At 42.8% G+C, this 17,800-nt stretch overlaps 1 protein-coding gene across 2 annotated transcripts in view; it reads left to right on the plus strand.

Moving 5' to 3' along the window:
• The window catches only part of GAREM1 (GRB2 associated regulator of MAPK1 subtype 1), a 236,747-nt gene that overhangs the window by 168,877 nt on the left and 50,070 nt on the right, over positions 1–17,800 (plus strand). The gene's annotated exons all lie outside the window — the stretch shown is intronic.

The following is a 17,800-nucleotide window of genomic DNA, read 5'->3' on the forward strand; positions in this document are numbered from 1 at the left end:
AGCAAATGAGAATCCAAGAAAGGGGTCATGTTTCAATAGAGGAAGAATGGTGGAATGTTAAAATCCTTGAGTGTGCTCCTCACCCTCCCCACACTTTGGACATGCAGTTTGGCTCTCTTTTTCCTTTTTAAATACTTCCATAAAGCGTGGAAGAGAAGCACATATCGTATGAACCAGAGTACTGAAAATTCCTAGACCTCAGCTCTGAGTCCACGCAGAGTGCCTTCATTTTTGCCTGGAGTTGTAAAATGACAACGTAGCTTTAAAGTCTGCCTGGATGTCGTGTACTTCCATATTTTGTCCATCTGTATCAGTGGGGTCTTCCTTTTCCTTTGTCTGCTTGAAATTGTGTTTATCTGTGGGTAATTTTTTTTTCTTGCGTCAATTTCTATATCTCATTTTCTTTTTCAGATTTGTTTCCATATCTCCTTTACACCTAATTTTCTCTTCCCTGCTTCCCATTTTCTCTTAACCTTTGTTTTCTCATTCAGTTTTTGGTATTGTATGATTTTCAGTTCTGCAAATAAAGCTCGAAGTTTTACTTTTGCTGTTCATAAGTTTTTCATCTAGATAAATAGATTGTTTTCTCTTTCTCCAAAAAGATCCTACCTCAAATCAAACTGTTTTTTTACTTACCAGAACCTTGTGTGTTTTTTTGTTTTTGTTTTGTTAATGTGGGCTTTTGATCCCTAATAGCAGCAGCTGCTTCATCCCAGCAACTATTTCCAGTGTAAGAGATTTTTTTAAATGGCTTTATTGAAGTGTCATATATATATATACATGTATATATATTTCATAAAACTCACCCATTATAAACATACAGGTCATTGATTTTTTTTTAATTTTTCTGCAACAGCTTTATGGAAGTATAATTCATATACGAGTGCCAGAGATTAAAAAGAGTAGCAAGGTTCTGTTCCAACCGAATGGGTGAATTATCGGTAACACCGTGTACTCTCCACGCTCCAGTCACCCTAAGTTACCCTGATATGAAGACAGGTTTTAACTTGTAACCAATTGCCAGGGTCATATGGGGATTAAAGGAAACCAACTGAGTAGCCCTCCACACTAGCACAGCAGGATTCATTGCCTATGTGAATAGTAAATGACCCTTCTTCCTACTACTGCTGCTGCTGCTGCTGCTGCTAAGTTGCTTCAGTCATGTCCGACTCTGTGCGACCCCATAGACGACAGCCCACCAGGCTCCACCGTCCCTGGGATTCTCCAGGCAAGAACACTGGAGTGGGTTGCCATTTCCTTCTCAGTGCATATAAGTGAAAAGTGAAAGTGAAGTCGCTCAGTCGTATCCAACTCTTAGCGACCCCATGGACTGCAGCCTACCAGGCTCCTCCATCCATGGGAGTTTCCAGGCAAGAGTACTGGAGTGGGGTGCCAGGGCCTTCTCCCTTCTTCCTACTAACTCAGGGCAATTTTTTCCAGTAACTTACAAGGCACAGTCACTTCCTCTCCCTGTTGACCTCATCCTGAGGGAGGGTGGTATCGGTGGTTTGGGGCAGCAGCATAATCAAGGTGGGCTTGGGGTGAGAATGCGTGAGTGATGATCCTGGACTTGCTATTGACTTGCTGTGACCAAAGGTAATTCTTCGATAATCCCCGCCCACCTCTGTGGTCTTTTGAGTGAGGTGATATGTGTGCATGAACACCTTTCGAGTGAATGTAGGTTGACTGTGGAGTCACCCCGACAGGGCTCCTGTCCAGAGGTTCAGACTCCTTTTTCTTTCCTATTTTGTGTTTCCACGTTCTGTGAGGTCTCTTTCTTAAGAAGCTGTTCGTTGAGCATTGGAACGTGCTTCTCTCTCCTCATGCTTTGTCAGTGCTGGCATTTAACAAGTTCAGGCCTTTGGAGTCAGGCAGGTCTTATCATCATTCATTACCATCTTTAGATGGAAATATGTGGGGCTGAGGCCAGAAGTAGTGGGAGCTCCTGGTATGTCCAGGCTGAGGGCTGTCAGTGGTATAGGTCTTAACTGAGCTTGCCCATAACGCTTAGGCTAAAAGCTGCAAACAGAGACCTCCCACTTAGAGTCATCCTTTCAGTTTGAGGGAGAAGGAAGAACCTCAAGAGCCTAGACTTCCCACCTAATTTTCCCGAGTATTTCCTGACTGATACCTGCCCACTCAGTACAGCATCATGTCCATCAGTATTGTGTTAGCCGTTGTTCAAACCACAGCCACTCCCTCCTCTCTCTTAGAAACCAGAGTAGTCTCGGGGTTAGAGGAGATTTTTTTATTTGAGTGAGCCATTAAATTAATAATTAGATGTGTTTATATTTTTAAAAAAATCCAGATCTCTTACCTCTGGAAATTGTCAGGTGCTCAAGCTATGAGGTTGCCATCTCCACCTTTTTATTAATTTTAGCAATTTACAACTTCTCTGGCTATGTAAATCCTTGATTTTGAGAGTCTGAAGTGTGTGTGTGTGTGTGTGTGTGTGTGTGTGTGTGTGTGTGTGTGTATGCATGTTAAGTCACTTCAGTTGTGTCCAACTCTTTGTGACCTCGTGGACTGTAGCCCGTCAGACTCCTGTGTCCATGAGATTCTCCAGGCAAGAATCCTGGCGAGGCTTGCCACTCCCTCCTCCAGGGAATCTTCCCGACCCAGGAATCGAACCCACACCTCCTGTGTCTCCTACATTAGCAGGTGGATTCTTTACCACTAGTGCCACCTGGGAAGCGTGTGTGTGTGTGTGTGTGTGTGTGTGTGTGTGTGTGTGTGTGTGTGTGTGTGTTTCCCTGTTCTGAACATCCACTCTTCAAAACAAGAATTTATTAAATTTCTAGTATGGACTCAAACTGAGCTGTCAAAGAAGACAACATGAACCCTGCTATCAGAGTGCTTGTGGTCTAATTAAGAGAGCAATACAAAAATAAGTGAAATAAGTAGAGAATAGTTAAACATTAACCTCTGATGATAACTATGAACAAAGATCAGCATGAGCTGAGGTTGTGAAGGAGAGCTTCATGGATGACATTGGACTTTTTAAATTCATTCCCTCACTCAACTGTTATTAAGTACCTACTGTGTGAATTGCAAGGAGATCCAACCAGTCCATTCTGAAGGAGATCAGCCCTGGGATTTCTTTGGAAGGAATGATGCTAAAGCTGAAACTCCAGTACTTTGGCCACCTCATGCGAAGAGTTGACTCATTGGAAAAGACTCTGATGCTGGGAGGGATTGGGGGCAGGAAGAGAAGGGGACGACAGAGGATGAGATGGCTGGATGGCATCACTGACTCGATGGACATGAGTTTGAGTGAAGTCCGGGAGTTGGTGATGGACAGGGAGGCCTGGCATGCTGCGATTCGTGGGGTCGCAAAGAGTCGGACACGACTGAGCAACTGATCTGTGTGAATTGTGCCATATTGGACCCCAAGAATAACAAGGTAATTGACACATCCTATGCTTTCTTTAGAAAGTTTTTACTGTTTCATTTACAAAGACATGCAAAAAAATAAGAATGATAAAGTACACATGTTTGGGTGTATTTGATAAAAATCTATAAATAGATGCTTGAATATAATAGGTGCTTGGATAAAAATCTATAAATAGATAATGAGAGCACAAGAGTGTGGTCAGTTATCTACCTGAGATGTTTTATAGAGGAGGTGATGAGTGAATTGGTTTTGGATGAGTTGTTGTTCTTATTGTTCAGTCACTCAGTCGTGTCTGACTCTTTGTGACCCCATGGATTGCAGCACGCCAGGCTTCCCTGTCCTTCACTGTCCCCCAGAGCTTGCTCAAACTCATGTCCATTGAGCTGGTGACGCTGTCCACCCATCTCATCCCCTGGCACCCCCTTCTCCTCCTGCCCTCAGTCTTTGGATGAGTAGCGTGGCCAAACCTGGAAACAGAGGAAAGGCGTTCCTGACCTGGAGTTCAGTTAAAGAAGAGGTGTCCTTCACTGTACATGGATCTACATGGCTTTTTAGCATGATGAGAGGAAAGTGAAGGTCAGATCTTAGACGGCCTGTATATTCTCTGTAAAGTTAAATTGTACAGGAGGCGGAGGGTCACCAGAGTCTTTACATCAGAGGGTAAAAGGGCACTCCCTACCCCCTACCCTGGCAATCCATGCTTCTCTGCCTCCACCTTGCTGCACCCCAGAGGCTGGCCGGTAGGGCTAAATCTGTAGACTCTCCTGCCCTTTGATTTCCAGCTAAGTTCAGCCATTGGATAGACAGCCCCAGCAGGAGATTGGGTGGGGGTGCGGTCGAGGGAGGAGGCTGGGCAAGGTCTTTATGTTCTCCAGCTCATGCCTCCCTTGAAGGATGGCCTGGGAGCAGCTGCATCTCCCCTTCTCAGGGCGACCTACTGACATAACCTTCTCCTGCCTGGTAACTAGTCCCTCCCTCGGCCTCACAGGTCTATGGTGGTGACTCTTCTCTGATGCTATCCCTAGCTTATCACTGTGCTTCCGCTGCAGCCCACCACACCATCATTAGTGGTCCTGCCGTGAATAATTCCTCTGCAAATTATCCTCATTTAAAATATGATTCGATTTTAATTTTAAGCAGTCGTGGAAAGAATAGTTTCCTGGAATGGAAGTCAAGGGGCAAAGCAATCAAGGGGTAAAACTGGCCAAAGCCAGATGATGTGGTTAGAATATGCAGCGGTTGCGGGGATGGAGAGGAAGGGATGCCTGCAGGAAAGGGGATGGAGTTGAATTCACACCAGTTGAATGTGAGAGTTCAGGGAAATGGAGGCGTCAAGGATGACCACCCAGGGTTCTGACTTGGGTGGCTGCTTGATTCAAAAAATAAAAAGATGAGTTGCATGTATCAATTTTGAGAGAGATCTTTGTGGGAGAACTACTGGGAGATAGGGACCAGGTATTGGGTAGATCAGTGTGGAATTCAAGAGAGATCTGACTGGTGGGAAGGTTGGTGTACTGTCAGCTTACACATGGTCCCTGAAGCCAAGGTGATGGGTGAGGTTCCCCCAGGAGAGCCGAGAGACTGGAAGAAGGCAGGCAGTCATGCACAGAACTTACAAGGACACTAAAAGGACCCAGAGTTCTGCAGAGACTGAGAGGAGAGCAAGGGCACAAGCCAAGGGGAGAGGAGCAATATTGGTTGCCCAGGTGGTGGAGGAAATATTTTCAGAAGCTGAATGGAGCCAGGTCAGGGAGGGACGTGAAAGCTAAGACAGAGCAGCCTGGGCTGGGTGGTTAGAAATTAAAGAGCTATTACAGGTTTGTATATTTATTCATTTATTCTACAAATGTGTATTGAACATTTAGGTTCTTGAGTGAAATGGAATCCATTAAGGTTGTGTTTCAAGATGAGTAAAGTGAAAAGGCAGAGATGGAGACAGCCTTAAAATCTGAAGCAGTTAATACCATTATGAACCAATAAGGATCAAAACCAGAGTAGTCTCAGTGCATGCTGAGGACAAACAGATTTCAAGGAAAGAAAGGGCAAGACACAGGCGAGACTGAATGTAGAAGCAGCGAGGTGAAGACTAACTGGTGATTCTCACCAGTACATGTTAGGAAGCATGTCGTGTTTATGATAAATTGAGCCCTGGAAAACTTATGATCATTCTGAAGAAGCAAATGAACAACTAGATGCAATGAAAAGTATAATTTTTCCCATTTTCAACAAATAGAAAAATAATTTGCATAGTGTGAAATAGCTTGGCTGGCTAGAACATGTGTCCCAGAATGAATCAGAGTTTTGAATCCAGTTAAGTTCAAGGATGGAGTTTCAGAATTGAAAGCAATGGTCTGACCACTTGTTTCATGGAGATTGAGAAACAAATAGAACTACCCACAGATGGTTGATGATGAAATTCATAATTTTTTTGGTTGATGATTTCTTTCTGTTTGTTGACTTTAATTCCTATTGTCTGTTGGTTCCAAGTTTGGAACTTTTGTTCTGAGATTTGTTCTTTACTTTTCTTTTTATCCCAATTCCACTTCCAACCCTCCCCCAACCCTGAAAAAAAATTATAATGTAAGAACTAACTAGAAGTAATATTAGGAATCAAAGTGTAGAATAAGATATGTAATTTGTGTGAAATACTACATTATGTATTGTAGTATTGTATTATGTATATACATTATGTATATAGTATAGTATAAAATACAAATTATATTTCACATTTGTGTTTTCCTTTTTATCTTTTTACGATTTATTTATTTATGGCTGCATTGGGTCTTCGTTGCTGTGAGAGGGCTTTCTCTGGTTGTGGCGAGCAGGGCTACTCTGTTTGTGGTGTGTGGGTTTCTTATTGCGATAATTTCTCCTGTTTTAGAGCATGGACTCTAGGCACTTGGGCTTCAGTAGTTGTGGTGCATGGGCTTAGCTGTCCTGGACCAGGGATTAAACCCACATCCCCTGCGTTGGCAGGCAGAGTGTTAACCACTGAGCCACCAGGGAAGTCCTTGGGTTTTTATTTTTTTAGTTAGGCTTAATCGTATTAGAAGTTTCAAAACTTGGTAGTAAGAAGCTGAACAGAATATGAAATATGAATTACCTTATTACCAAATAATTATATCTACCTTTATAATGAGGAAAGTGCAATTCTAATCTCAAGGTACTATTTTGCACCTATCACATTGGCACTGATAATAGGAAATGAGAAAACCATCAGTGGGAGTATAAGTGGGCACATGCTCTGTGAAGGTTAGTTTGGCAATATCTATCAAAAATAAAAACACACTTACCCTCTGGCCCAGCAGTTTCCACACGCAGGCATTTTCCCGCCAATGTACTTGGATTCAGCACACAAAGCTTTTGCTACAAAGTTGGAATAAGTTTGAATGCCCGTCAACAGGGCACTTGTTTAATTAGTTATGGTGTTTGCACAGAGTAGAATATTGTGTACCTCTTAAAAAGAACAAGACAGATTTTTATGGAATGATAGAAGAACTATATGGAATCCTACCATTTGTTTGGGTAAGAGTGGACTCTATCAGATACCATCTCTGGACGAATGTACAGGATACGAAGAGATCTGAGGATCAGATTGGGAAGGAGACATTTTACCCTAAACCCTTACATACAATTTTAACTTTTTGGCAATTATATATATTAAGTAAATCATAAAAACTCTTCACATTCCTCAGGAAAAGGGACTCCAGGTGGTTCACCAACAGTACTGGTGAAAGGTTTAGGTAAATGAGTTTTCATATGTTGTTGGTAGAAGTGAACAGTAGAAGAAGAAAGCATTTACAGACGCTTTTTAGAAGGCAATCTCTTGGTTGCTGCAGTTTAGAATAACTAATAAGATGCATCTCTTTTTACCTGGCAGTCCTTTTCCATTTCAGTCCTATAGAAAATCCAGCCTGTTTTCATCCATGGAGTTAAAAATACAAAAGCACTCTTAAGTTAAATCTTGAGTGTAAGTGTAGACTCCTGCCCATGTTTATTTGTTGTTATTCAGTTGCTAAGTTGTCTCTGACTCTTTGCGACCCCATGAACTGCAGCATGCCTGTCCTTCACCATCTCCCAGAGTTTGTTCAAACTCATGTCCATTGAGTCAGTGATGCCATCCAGCCATCTCATTTTTTGTCATCCCCTTCTCCTCCTGCCCTCAATCTTTCCCAGCATCAGGGTCTTTTCAAATGAGTCAGCTCTTCACATGAGGTGGCCAAAGTACTGGAGTTTCAGCTTCAACATCAGTCCTTCCAAAGAAATCCCAGGGCTGATCTCCTTCAGAATGGACTGGTTGGATCTCCTTGCAGTCCAAGGGACTCTCAAGAGTCTTCTCCAACACCACAGTTCAAAAGCATCAATTCTTTGGCGCTCAGCCGTCTTTATGGTCCAGCTCTCACATCCGTACATGACTACTGGGAAAAGGATAGTTTTGACTGTGTGTTTATTTATTTATTGAAAAATGGCAGCTGGTTTGTTGCTTCTGTCACTTGAGAATCCTCATTTCTTCACATCTGGAAATGACCCAATGGTTTTAAGATCCAGTTATTCGAACCATTTAGAGTGTATTTTCACTCACACAACTGACTTGGTGGGCTGTCTCTGAAAGAGGTAAGAGAAGAAAAGAAGAATTCCTTCGTTTTTTCAATCATAAGCCCTGCTTGATGCCGCATGTGGTATAATACCAGGTACCATGGGAAATCACTCATCCCTGGTAATTGAGTTTTCAACATTCTGGAACTTTTTTTTTTTTGGCCATGCCATTCAGCATGTGGGTTCTTAGTCCCCTGAGCAGGAATCTACCCTGCGCCTCCTGCATTGGGAGCTCAGAGCCTTAACCACTGGACCACCAGGGAAGTCTCTGGGACTCTTAACCACTTTTGTTCGTCTGAGCCGTTCTTAGCTCACTGTTGCTTTGGTGTTCTAGTGCCATTTTTGTTGCTTTCTTTTCCATTTTATCATTTGTGCTGATTTCTGTGACCTTTTCCAGCTCCAAGCCGGGAGGGGGTGGATGGCGGGGGGGAAACTGGGTGGCTGTCGCCACTGACTTGACTTATGGCCCCACAGATGGGTAATAACGGCCCTGGCTCTCGCTTGGTTTGCTTTTCTTTACACATATGAAGTCGGCCACTGTGCTAAAGGGCAGGTGAGCAGTAAACCAGAGTGGTGACAGGAGATTGCCTGCAGGCAGTGCTCGTCACCAGCTGTGATGGGAGCCCCATCTTCAGGGGCACAGAACTCACTTCTCATTGACCCCAGCTTCCCAGCCAGTAGCAAACAGGACAGAACTGAATTTGACCACCTTTACTCTCCTTGTTCTCTCTACCCATCTCACTGTTGTTGCTGTCTCTTGTTAATTTAGCAAAATTTGTTTCCATTTTTCATCTCTGACAAGTGACCTTTTCCTTCTAAGTAACAAAGTCCTATAGACTGTTCAGCATCATATAGGAGCTCGAAATGTAGACGCCTCAGGTAGGACTTTGGGCCTCTTGGCTGCCCTTTTTTTTTTTTAAGCTGTATCAGGTCTTAACTTAGTTGTAGCACACAGGATCTTTTTAGCTGTGGCTTGTGGGATCTAGTTCCCCAATCAGGGATCAAACCCTGACCACCTGCATTGAGAACTTGGAATCTTAGTCCCTGGACCACCAGAGAAGCCCTTTAGCTGTGTGTTTAATGCATCATCTCTGTTGAAGTAAATCGCTGTGATTATCTTGAGGGACATACACCAAAATACAGATATTTTCTGAATGACAGTTATCGTCAGCATATTAATTAATGTAGTTTTAGAAGCAACTCATGAAAGCAGATCAATAATTCTACCAGCCTTTGCTTTCTACATTATTACCTCCAGTTTCTGTAAATTGTAACCTACGAGCGTGCTGTTGAATTCATTCCTGGGAGTTTGGAGGTCCTACAGACAGAAGAGCGCTCTCAGTGGAGACTTTTTTTTTTTTAATGAAATTTAAAAAACTGCTGAAAGACAATGCAGTTTCCTGCCTCTCCGGGAACAGGGTTTTGACAGTAACATCTCAGAACAGATGTTTTGGCGATCTCCAAATGTTTTTATTTGGTGGCACAAAGACTCTGTTATTCATGAAATGGTCTGTTAAAAAATTAGTTCCTCCGTGTAGGGGTTGTGGGAATATGTGTTACATAAATTGATTTCACATTTTGGCAGGGCACTGGTTCTTAACTCTTTAGATTGGCTCCAAGATTTGACTCTGACAAGTTCTGCCTTCCAGGCTGCAGCAGTGGCAGGAGAGAGAGCAGCTCAGCATCTTTCTCAGAGCACTTCAAGTTGACTCATCTGAGAGTGTCAGATTCTTTTATAGGAGAATAGAAGCTAAGTCAGTAAAGTGCTTAGAAATTTGGTCTCTTAAAATCCAGTGAGAGGATGTGGGCATGTTCGCATTTCATTTGCCTTATTCCCTAATATAAGCTACAGCTGCAGATTACAATCTGCATCTTACAATTCTGGGTTCTGGACTCATATTTAAAGGGAAAACTTCTGTTCTTAAGTTGCGCATGGGTCTGGCTCAAGTGGTAAAAAATCCTCCTGCGATGCAGGAGCTGCAAGAGATCCTGGGTTCCACCCCTGGGTCAGGAAGATCCCCTGGAGGAGGAAATGGCAACCCACTCTAGAATTCTTGCCTGGAAAATCCCATGGACAGGAGCCTGGCAGGCTATAGTCTATGGGGTCGCAAAGAGTCAGAGAACACATAACATCTCTACCTTACTAGAGACCTCAGTGTAACTACTTAGGAGTATTAGAATGTAAAGGCTGGTCATTTCTAAATGTCTTGTTTTCTGGCCACACTTTCTGGGTCTTTGCTGTTCTCCCAGCAGGACAGAGGTCAGCAAACCGTGTGGCCTCAGGGCCAAATCTGACCTACTGCCTGTTTTTGTAAAGTTTGATTAGAACACAGCTGCTGTAATTCGTTTACAAATCGTCTGAGGCTGCTTTTGAGATACTTTGCCAGAGTTGAAATAGGTGAAGCAGAGGCCATTTAGCCCACAAAAACTAAATTATTTACAGAACGAGTTTGCCAGCCCCTGCAATAGGAAGCTGCATATATACCGTGACCTGGTATTTAAAACATTACATCAAAACATTTGATATATTTAGATCTTAAAGGTATTTGTGGGGTGTAAGAAGTATAAAATAATTATTTGGTTTTAGACCATTAAACATATGACAGGGAAATGTTTAAAATAAAAATATATGTACACACAGAAACATATAAACTAAAATCTTGCAGGACAATATAAATAAACTATATGGAAAAGAGACAAGTTAACGGATGGTATTAGATATTCAGTAAACAGTTAACAGGAATGAATGAAAGGAACTGATTTTTCTGATGTGCAATATGTTAAGATGTGAAAACATTTGGTCACATTTAGCTGCCACTTTGTTCTTACTCTTTCATCTGTGTGCGTTCATCACTCTCAGCATAGTTTCTTGTCAGTGCTCCCGTGCGGTTGAGGTCTTCCTGGCCATCTAACTGAGACGACAAACACAGGTGAGGCTAGAAGGTTAGAAGGTATGCAGCTCTACTGTTGACCCCACAGCCATGCCAGACAGAATTATTCATTTGATCCATATACCAAAACTTATTTGAGCCTGCTGATAGTAAAAGATCTCAGTCCAGTTCAGTCGCTCAGTTGTGTCCGACTCTTCGTGACCCCATGGACTGCAGCATGCCAGGCTTCCCTGTCTATCACCAACTCCCGAATTTACTCAAACTCATGTGCATCGAGTCAGTGATGCCATCCAGCCATTTCATCCTCTGTCGTCCCCTTCTCCTCCTGCCCCCACCCTCCCACCATCAGGGTCTTTTCCAATGAGTCAGCTCTCCACATCAGGTGGCCAAAGTATTGGAGTTTCAGCTTCAACATCAGTCCCTCCTTAGGATGGACTGCTTTTATCTCCTTGCAGTCCAGGGGACTCTCAAGAGTCTTCTCCAACACCACAGTTCAAAAGCATCAATTCTTCGGCACTCAGCTTTCTTTATAGTCCAGCTCTCATATCCATACATGACTACTGCAAAAACCATAGCTTTGACTAGACAGACCTTTGTTGGCCAAGTAATGTCTCTGCTTTTTAATATGCTGTCTAGGGAGGCCTGGCGTGCTGCAGTTCATGGGGTCACAAAGAGTTGGACACGACTGAGTGACTAAACTGAACTGAGGTTGGTCATAACTTTTCTTCCAAGAAGCAAATGTCTTTTAATTTCATGGCTGCAGTCACCATCTGCAGTGAGTTTGGAGCCCCCCAAAAATAAAGTCTGTCACTGTTTCCATTGTTTCCCCGTCTATTTGCCATGAAGTGATGGGACCGGCTGCCATGATTTTAGTTTTCTGAATGTTGAGTTTTAAGCCAACTTTTCACTCTCCTCTTTCATTTTCATCAAGAGGATCTTTTGTTCTTCATTTTCTGCCATAAGGGTGGTGTCATCTGCATATCTGAGGTTATTGATATTTCTCCTGGCAATCTTGATTCCAGCTTGTGCTTCTTCCAGTCCAGCATTTCTCATGATGTACTCTGCATGTAAGTTAAATAAGCAGAGTGACAATATACAGCATTGATGTACTCCTTTCCCGATTTGGAACCAGTCTGTTGTTCCATGTCCAGTTCTAACTGTTGCTTCTTGACCTGCATACAGATCTCAGGAGGCAGGTCAGATGGTCTGGTATTCCCATCTCTTTCAAAATTTTCCACAGTCTATTGTCATCCACACAGTCAAAGGCTTTGGCATAGTCAATAAAGCAGAAATAGATGTTTTTCTGGAACTCTCTTGCTTTTCTGATGATCCAGGATGTTGGCAATTTGATCTCTGGTTCCTCTGCCTTTTCTAAATCCAGTTTGAACATCTGAAAGTTCATGGTTCACATACTGTTGAAGCCTGGCTTAGAAAATTTTGAGCATTACTTTGCTAGCATGTGAGATGAGTGCAATTGTGTGGTAGTTTGGGCATTATTCGGCATTGCCTTTCTTTGGGATTGGAATGAAAACCGACCTTTTCCAGTCCTGTGGCCACTGCGGAGTTTTCCAAATTTGCTGGCATATTGAGTGCAGCACTTTCACAGCATCATCTTGGACTTGAAATAGCTCAGCTGGAATTCCATCACCTCCACTAGCTTTATTCATAGTGATGTTTCCTAAGGCCCACTTGACTTCACATTCCAGGATGTCTGGCTCTAAGTGAGTGATCACACCATCGTGATAATCTAGGTTGTGAAGATCATTTTTGTACAGTTCTTCTGTGTATTCTTGCCACCTCTTCTTAATATCTTCTGCTTCTGTTAGGTCCATACCATTTTTGTCCTTTATTGTGCCCATCTTTGCATGAAATGTTCCCTTGGTATTTTAATTTTCTTAAAGAGATCTCTGGTCTTTGCCATTCTATCGTTTTCCTCTATTTCTTTGCATTGATCACTGAGGAAGGCTTTCTTATCTCTTCTTGCTATTCTTTGAAACTCTGCATTCAAATGGGTATATCTTTCCATTTCTCCTTTGCCTTTCTCATGTCTTCTTTTCACAGCTATTTGACAACCATTTTGCCTTTTCGCATTTCTTTTTCTTGGTGATGGTCTTGATCACTGCCTCCTGTACAATGTCACAAACCTCCATCCGTAGTTCTTCAGGCACTCTATCAGATCTAATCCCTTGAATCTATTGGTTACTTCCACTGTATGATCGTAAGGGATTTGATTTATGTCATACCTAAAAGATCCTAGACACGAAAAAAATTAACTAAAGAATGCCTGAAGAACAAGCACCAGATTGAAAGAGAAGAGAAATGTGTGCAGCTTTGCCCTTGACACCACAGCCATACCAGACAGAATTATTCATTTGGTCCATATGCCAAAGCATATTTGAGCCTGCTGATAGTAAAAGATCTCAGACACAAGAAAAAATAACTAAAGAATGCCTGAAGAACAAGCACCAGATTGAAAGAGAAGAGAAATGGTGATAGAGATGGGCGATCTGTCTAAGGGGTTAGAGATGGTTTGTATCAAGAAACCCAGGCTCTCTTATCTGAATCAAAATATCAGTGATCATGACAAACAGGACGAGAAAAAGAAAATATAAGAATTCTGAAGCTCTTATGTCACGAGAGAGAACATCCTGTTTTGTCAGAAGGTACTCCCCACGGCAGGATCTTTTTTTAAGGATGTGAACAGTGTCTGCAGCCACTTTTATAAGCAAACACAGGGGGGTGTTCTAGACTTTCCATGGACACAGCAACCACTGGTCACACAGGCTCTTTAGCACTTGTAATGAGGCTGGTGTGAACAGAGGTGTGCCACAAGGGTAAAACAAACACAGGATTTAAAAGACAATGTGAAAACATTGTATTCATGGAAATTCTAACTCACTGATGACTAGTTTTGTCCCCTTATTTAACACATCCCGATGCTGAAAGATTGCTTCATCCTGAAAGATAATTTCTGTTGGTTGTCTGATGTTCTTTGGTAGGATTGATTCCTGAAAAATATCCTTTGAGGCTCTGTACATTATTCAGATTTGAATGATTTTTAAGTACACCGTTGCTTGCTTTCTTTGTTGAGTGACAACATTCATCTGTGGTTTAGAAGCAAACCTTGTATACAGTAATATAGTTCACCTTATATTTACAACTTGGAAAACCTGCAGTTACTTCTGCATTGCTCTATTGTCTGCCAGTTCCAGGACTACAGTAATTTTCTTTCATTTAGCAAACACTTATTAAGTACCTATTGCATGCAAGGCATTGTGCTTCCCTGAATTTAGACATGTTGGATTTGGTGCTAATGGGACTTCCAAGTATAACCATCCAGAGGGCCTTAGATGTCTCTAGAAGTGAAAGGAAATGTAGACTGTGTCAAATATATTTATTATAAATCTGCATAGTCGTTTGCTCAAGAAAAATTGAGATGTTTAACTTCACTGATCTTCAAAGAGATGCAGATTAATAAAAGGAAGAGATGCTTTGTAATATGCATGGAATTGTTTAATTGAAAAAATACTCAGAACAAGATTGTGCTCCAACTAGGAGGCACATAGCCTGTTGGTAGAAATATAAACTGGTTTAGGTTTTTTTGGGGAAAAAAAAAATTTAGCCATGAATGGTAAACAAGAAATTGTGTTACTCTTTAATAATCTCACTCCAGAAGATTTATCCCCAAAACATGAACCAAAAGACAGAATCCCTGTGTGTCTTGAGAAGAGAGAAGGGAGCCGAGAGTCGCTAAATGGCTACTTACGCTGAACACTTTGCATCATCTCCGTTAATCCCCACAGCTGCCCTGTGAAGTGTCCCCACTTTACAGGCGAGGAAGCAAGGCTCAGACGGATTTAGTGATTTGCCAGTATCATAAAACATGTACGTGGCAGAGCGCCCACTTACATTAGGCACCTGCCTAACTCAACCTAACTGTAGAAGAACAGAAAAACAGATAAGCCCATTATTAAATGCTGTGCAAACATTGTGTCATCATGTGGGGAAAAGGAGAAAAATTACAAAGGAACAGAGTATAAAACTGTAGATAAACCGTGGTTACTAAAAGTTTGTACACAGACTAGAGTAGTGAGAAAGGAAAAGTTTAGTCGGTTGTAGTGGCAGAATTTGTTTATGTAAGTAGTATTAAGATTGTCATGGTCTTTCTGAATTTTTAAAGATTGTTTTTATGAAAAAGGTATGATCATTTTGTATTTTCGAATGTGTTATTCATCGCTCTACATCCTTCTAGAAGGTACTCGAGCTGTCGTGTCTGGGTGCATCCTCTATTTTGTCATCACCACCTACCCTTTAACTCTTGAAAACACTTCTATCAAGGTTCATCACCAGCAAAATCCCTACTTCCTTAAACCCTTCTTTGACGTTACTTGCATCTTGTTAAAACCCAAACCTGCATATACCCTGAAAACACTCCTTTCGTGAAGCCCTCTGAGGTCGTAGCTCTATTTTATTTTTGTGTTTTTGATTCAAGTGTCTCCAGGAGCAGAAGGGGAGTAATGTCAAGGGTTGCATACAAAACTGTGAAATGAGACTGAGAACTCTTGGATTTAGCAGCTTGTATTTAATTGGGGGTTTTGATATGAGCAGTGGAATTGTTGGCCAAAGCACCAGAATCACCTGGCTTCTAGGATATACGGCTTCTGGATTTTCCTTATTCCCCTGACCATTCCTCAGTCTCCCAGAGCTCAAACCTGGGACCTCTTCTCAGTCTGCACTTAGGCCCATGGTTGTCATCATTAAATGTCATGACTGAAAATATCATCCATGTGCTGATGGCACCCAGCGTTATCATCTCCAACCAGACCTTTCTCTTGACTGCCTCGCTTATGTTGTCCATCTAAAGAGCTTTCAGGGTATCTCCATTTCTATGTCTAATAAGGGCTTCCCTGGTGGCTCAGTGGTAAAGAGTCCGCCTGCCAATGCAGGAGACACGGATTTGATCCCTGGGTCGGGAAGATCCCCTAGAGAAGGAAATGGCAACCCACTCCAATATTCTTGCCTGGGAAATCCCATGGACAGAGGAGCCTGGCGGGCTGCAGTCCATGGGGCTGCAAAGAGTCAGACATGACTAAAGAAAGAAAGTGAAGTAGCTCAGTCATGTCCAACTCTTTGTGACCCTGTGGACTGTAGCCTACCAGGCTCCTCCCTCCATGGAATTCTCCAGGCAAGAATACTGGAGTGGATTGCCATTTCCTTCTCCAGGGGATCTTCCCGACCCAGGGATCGAACCCCGGTCTCCCGCATTGCAGGCAGACGCTTTAACCTCTGAGCCACCAGGGAAGCCCAAGACACAACTAAGCCTGAGTCCAAACTTAACTCCTGGCCTTACTTCCTCATCCTACCCCTCCAAACCTGCCCATCTCAGTCAATAGCATTTCCATTCCTTTAGCCACTCCAGATTCCTGACATTTTCTTACCTCTTCCAAACCCCTGCCATCTCATACCTGCATGATGGCGGGGCCTCCTAACTGATGTCTCTGCCTCTACACCTGGCACCTTCAGAGTGTGTCCTGAACAAGCAGCTGGAATGATTCTTCTATAATTGCACTGCTTTTCCACTCACACCCTCAGGTGGCTCCCCATCCCACTCAGATGAAGAGCCACAGTTCTGCAAAGCCGTGGACTGTCAAAACCACCTGTTATTTCCCTGACTTTCTTTCTCTTCCTTCTTAGCTTTTACTCACCCCAGTCCAGCCACACTGGTAGCATACCAAACGCACACCAGCCCATCTGCCTGACGGTCTCTGTGGAGACTGTTGGCTGTGTTGAGAATTCTAAGAACAGCTCCATCAAAGTCGCTTTCTGACACATGCCTGCTCTGGCCAGCGGGTACTCTCCAACCCCCTCACCCTATTTTTAATGGCACTTCTCACCTTCTGATGGGCTTGCCTGATGGCTCAGCTGGTAAAGAATCCACCTGCAATTCAGGAGACACGGTTTCAATCCCTAGGTCGGGAAGATCCCCTGGAGAAGGAAATGACAACCCACTCCTGTGTTCTTGCCTGCAGAATCCCATGGACAAAGGAGCCTGGTGGGCTACAGTCTAAGGGGGTTGCAGAGTCAGAGACAACTGAGCACATAAGCTCATTACTCACCTTCTAACATATTATATACTCCATTGATTTATTGTATATATCCTCTGTCTCCCACTACAATGTAAAGCTTCAAGAGGACATTTTTATATGGTTTCTTAATTGATTTATCTCAGCATCTAAAATAATACCTCCACCTAATAGATGCTGTGTTAAAAAATATGTTGAGAATATGAATGGTCAGTATGAAAGTGCCCCTGTTTCTACCTGTTGACCTATGGATGCATGCAGATAACTCTGCCTCATAAGAGTTTTTAATTCCTTTTCCAGTTTCTCAAGTGTTATAAACAGCATTCAGAAAATGACCACTGAGAAACACGGTGTCATGGGCTTGATTGTATATGGTCTTTTATTCTAAGTTGACAGCAGCTCCTCTAGAATGTAGCAGTGAGTGTCACAAATGCTGGAAATGTACAAGCAGCATAGTAGATCCTTGACATTTTTAGGAATGTGTTCAAAGTTCTTCAAAAATCACCCAAACTACGGCTACTGTGATAGTATGTCTGCACTTGTGAATTTCACAGATGGTAGTGAAAAGGAAGCCACCTGCTGCTCCAGATGCCAAGTGCCTTACTCACTGGAAGGGTCTCCCCCCAACACCAGCCCCTTCGGGCTCAGGCCATGTACCGCAACCACACCACAAATTATAGGAGCTTCTGAGCCCCCAATATCACCCACGTATTCTTGAAACCAAGGGTATCAGTGAAAGCTAAGGGGCTTCTCCAGGGGATCTTACCGACCCAGGGATCGAAGCCGGGTCTCCCACATTGCAGGCAGACACTTTAACCTCTGAGCCACCAGGAAAG

The sequence above is a fragment of the Bos indicus genome, chromosome 24 (genome assembly GCF_029378745.1).
Source record: "Bos indicus isolate NIAB-ARS_2022 breed Sahiwal x Tharparkar chromosome 24, NIAB-ARS_B.indTharparkar_mat_pri_1.0, whole genome shotgun sequence".
Classification (NCBI taxonomy): Eukaryota; Metazoa; Chordata; class Mammalia; order Artiodactyla; family Bovidae; genus Bos; species Bos indicus.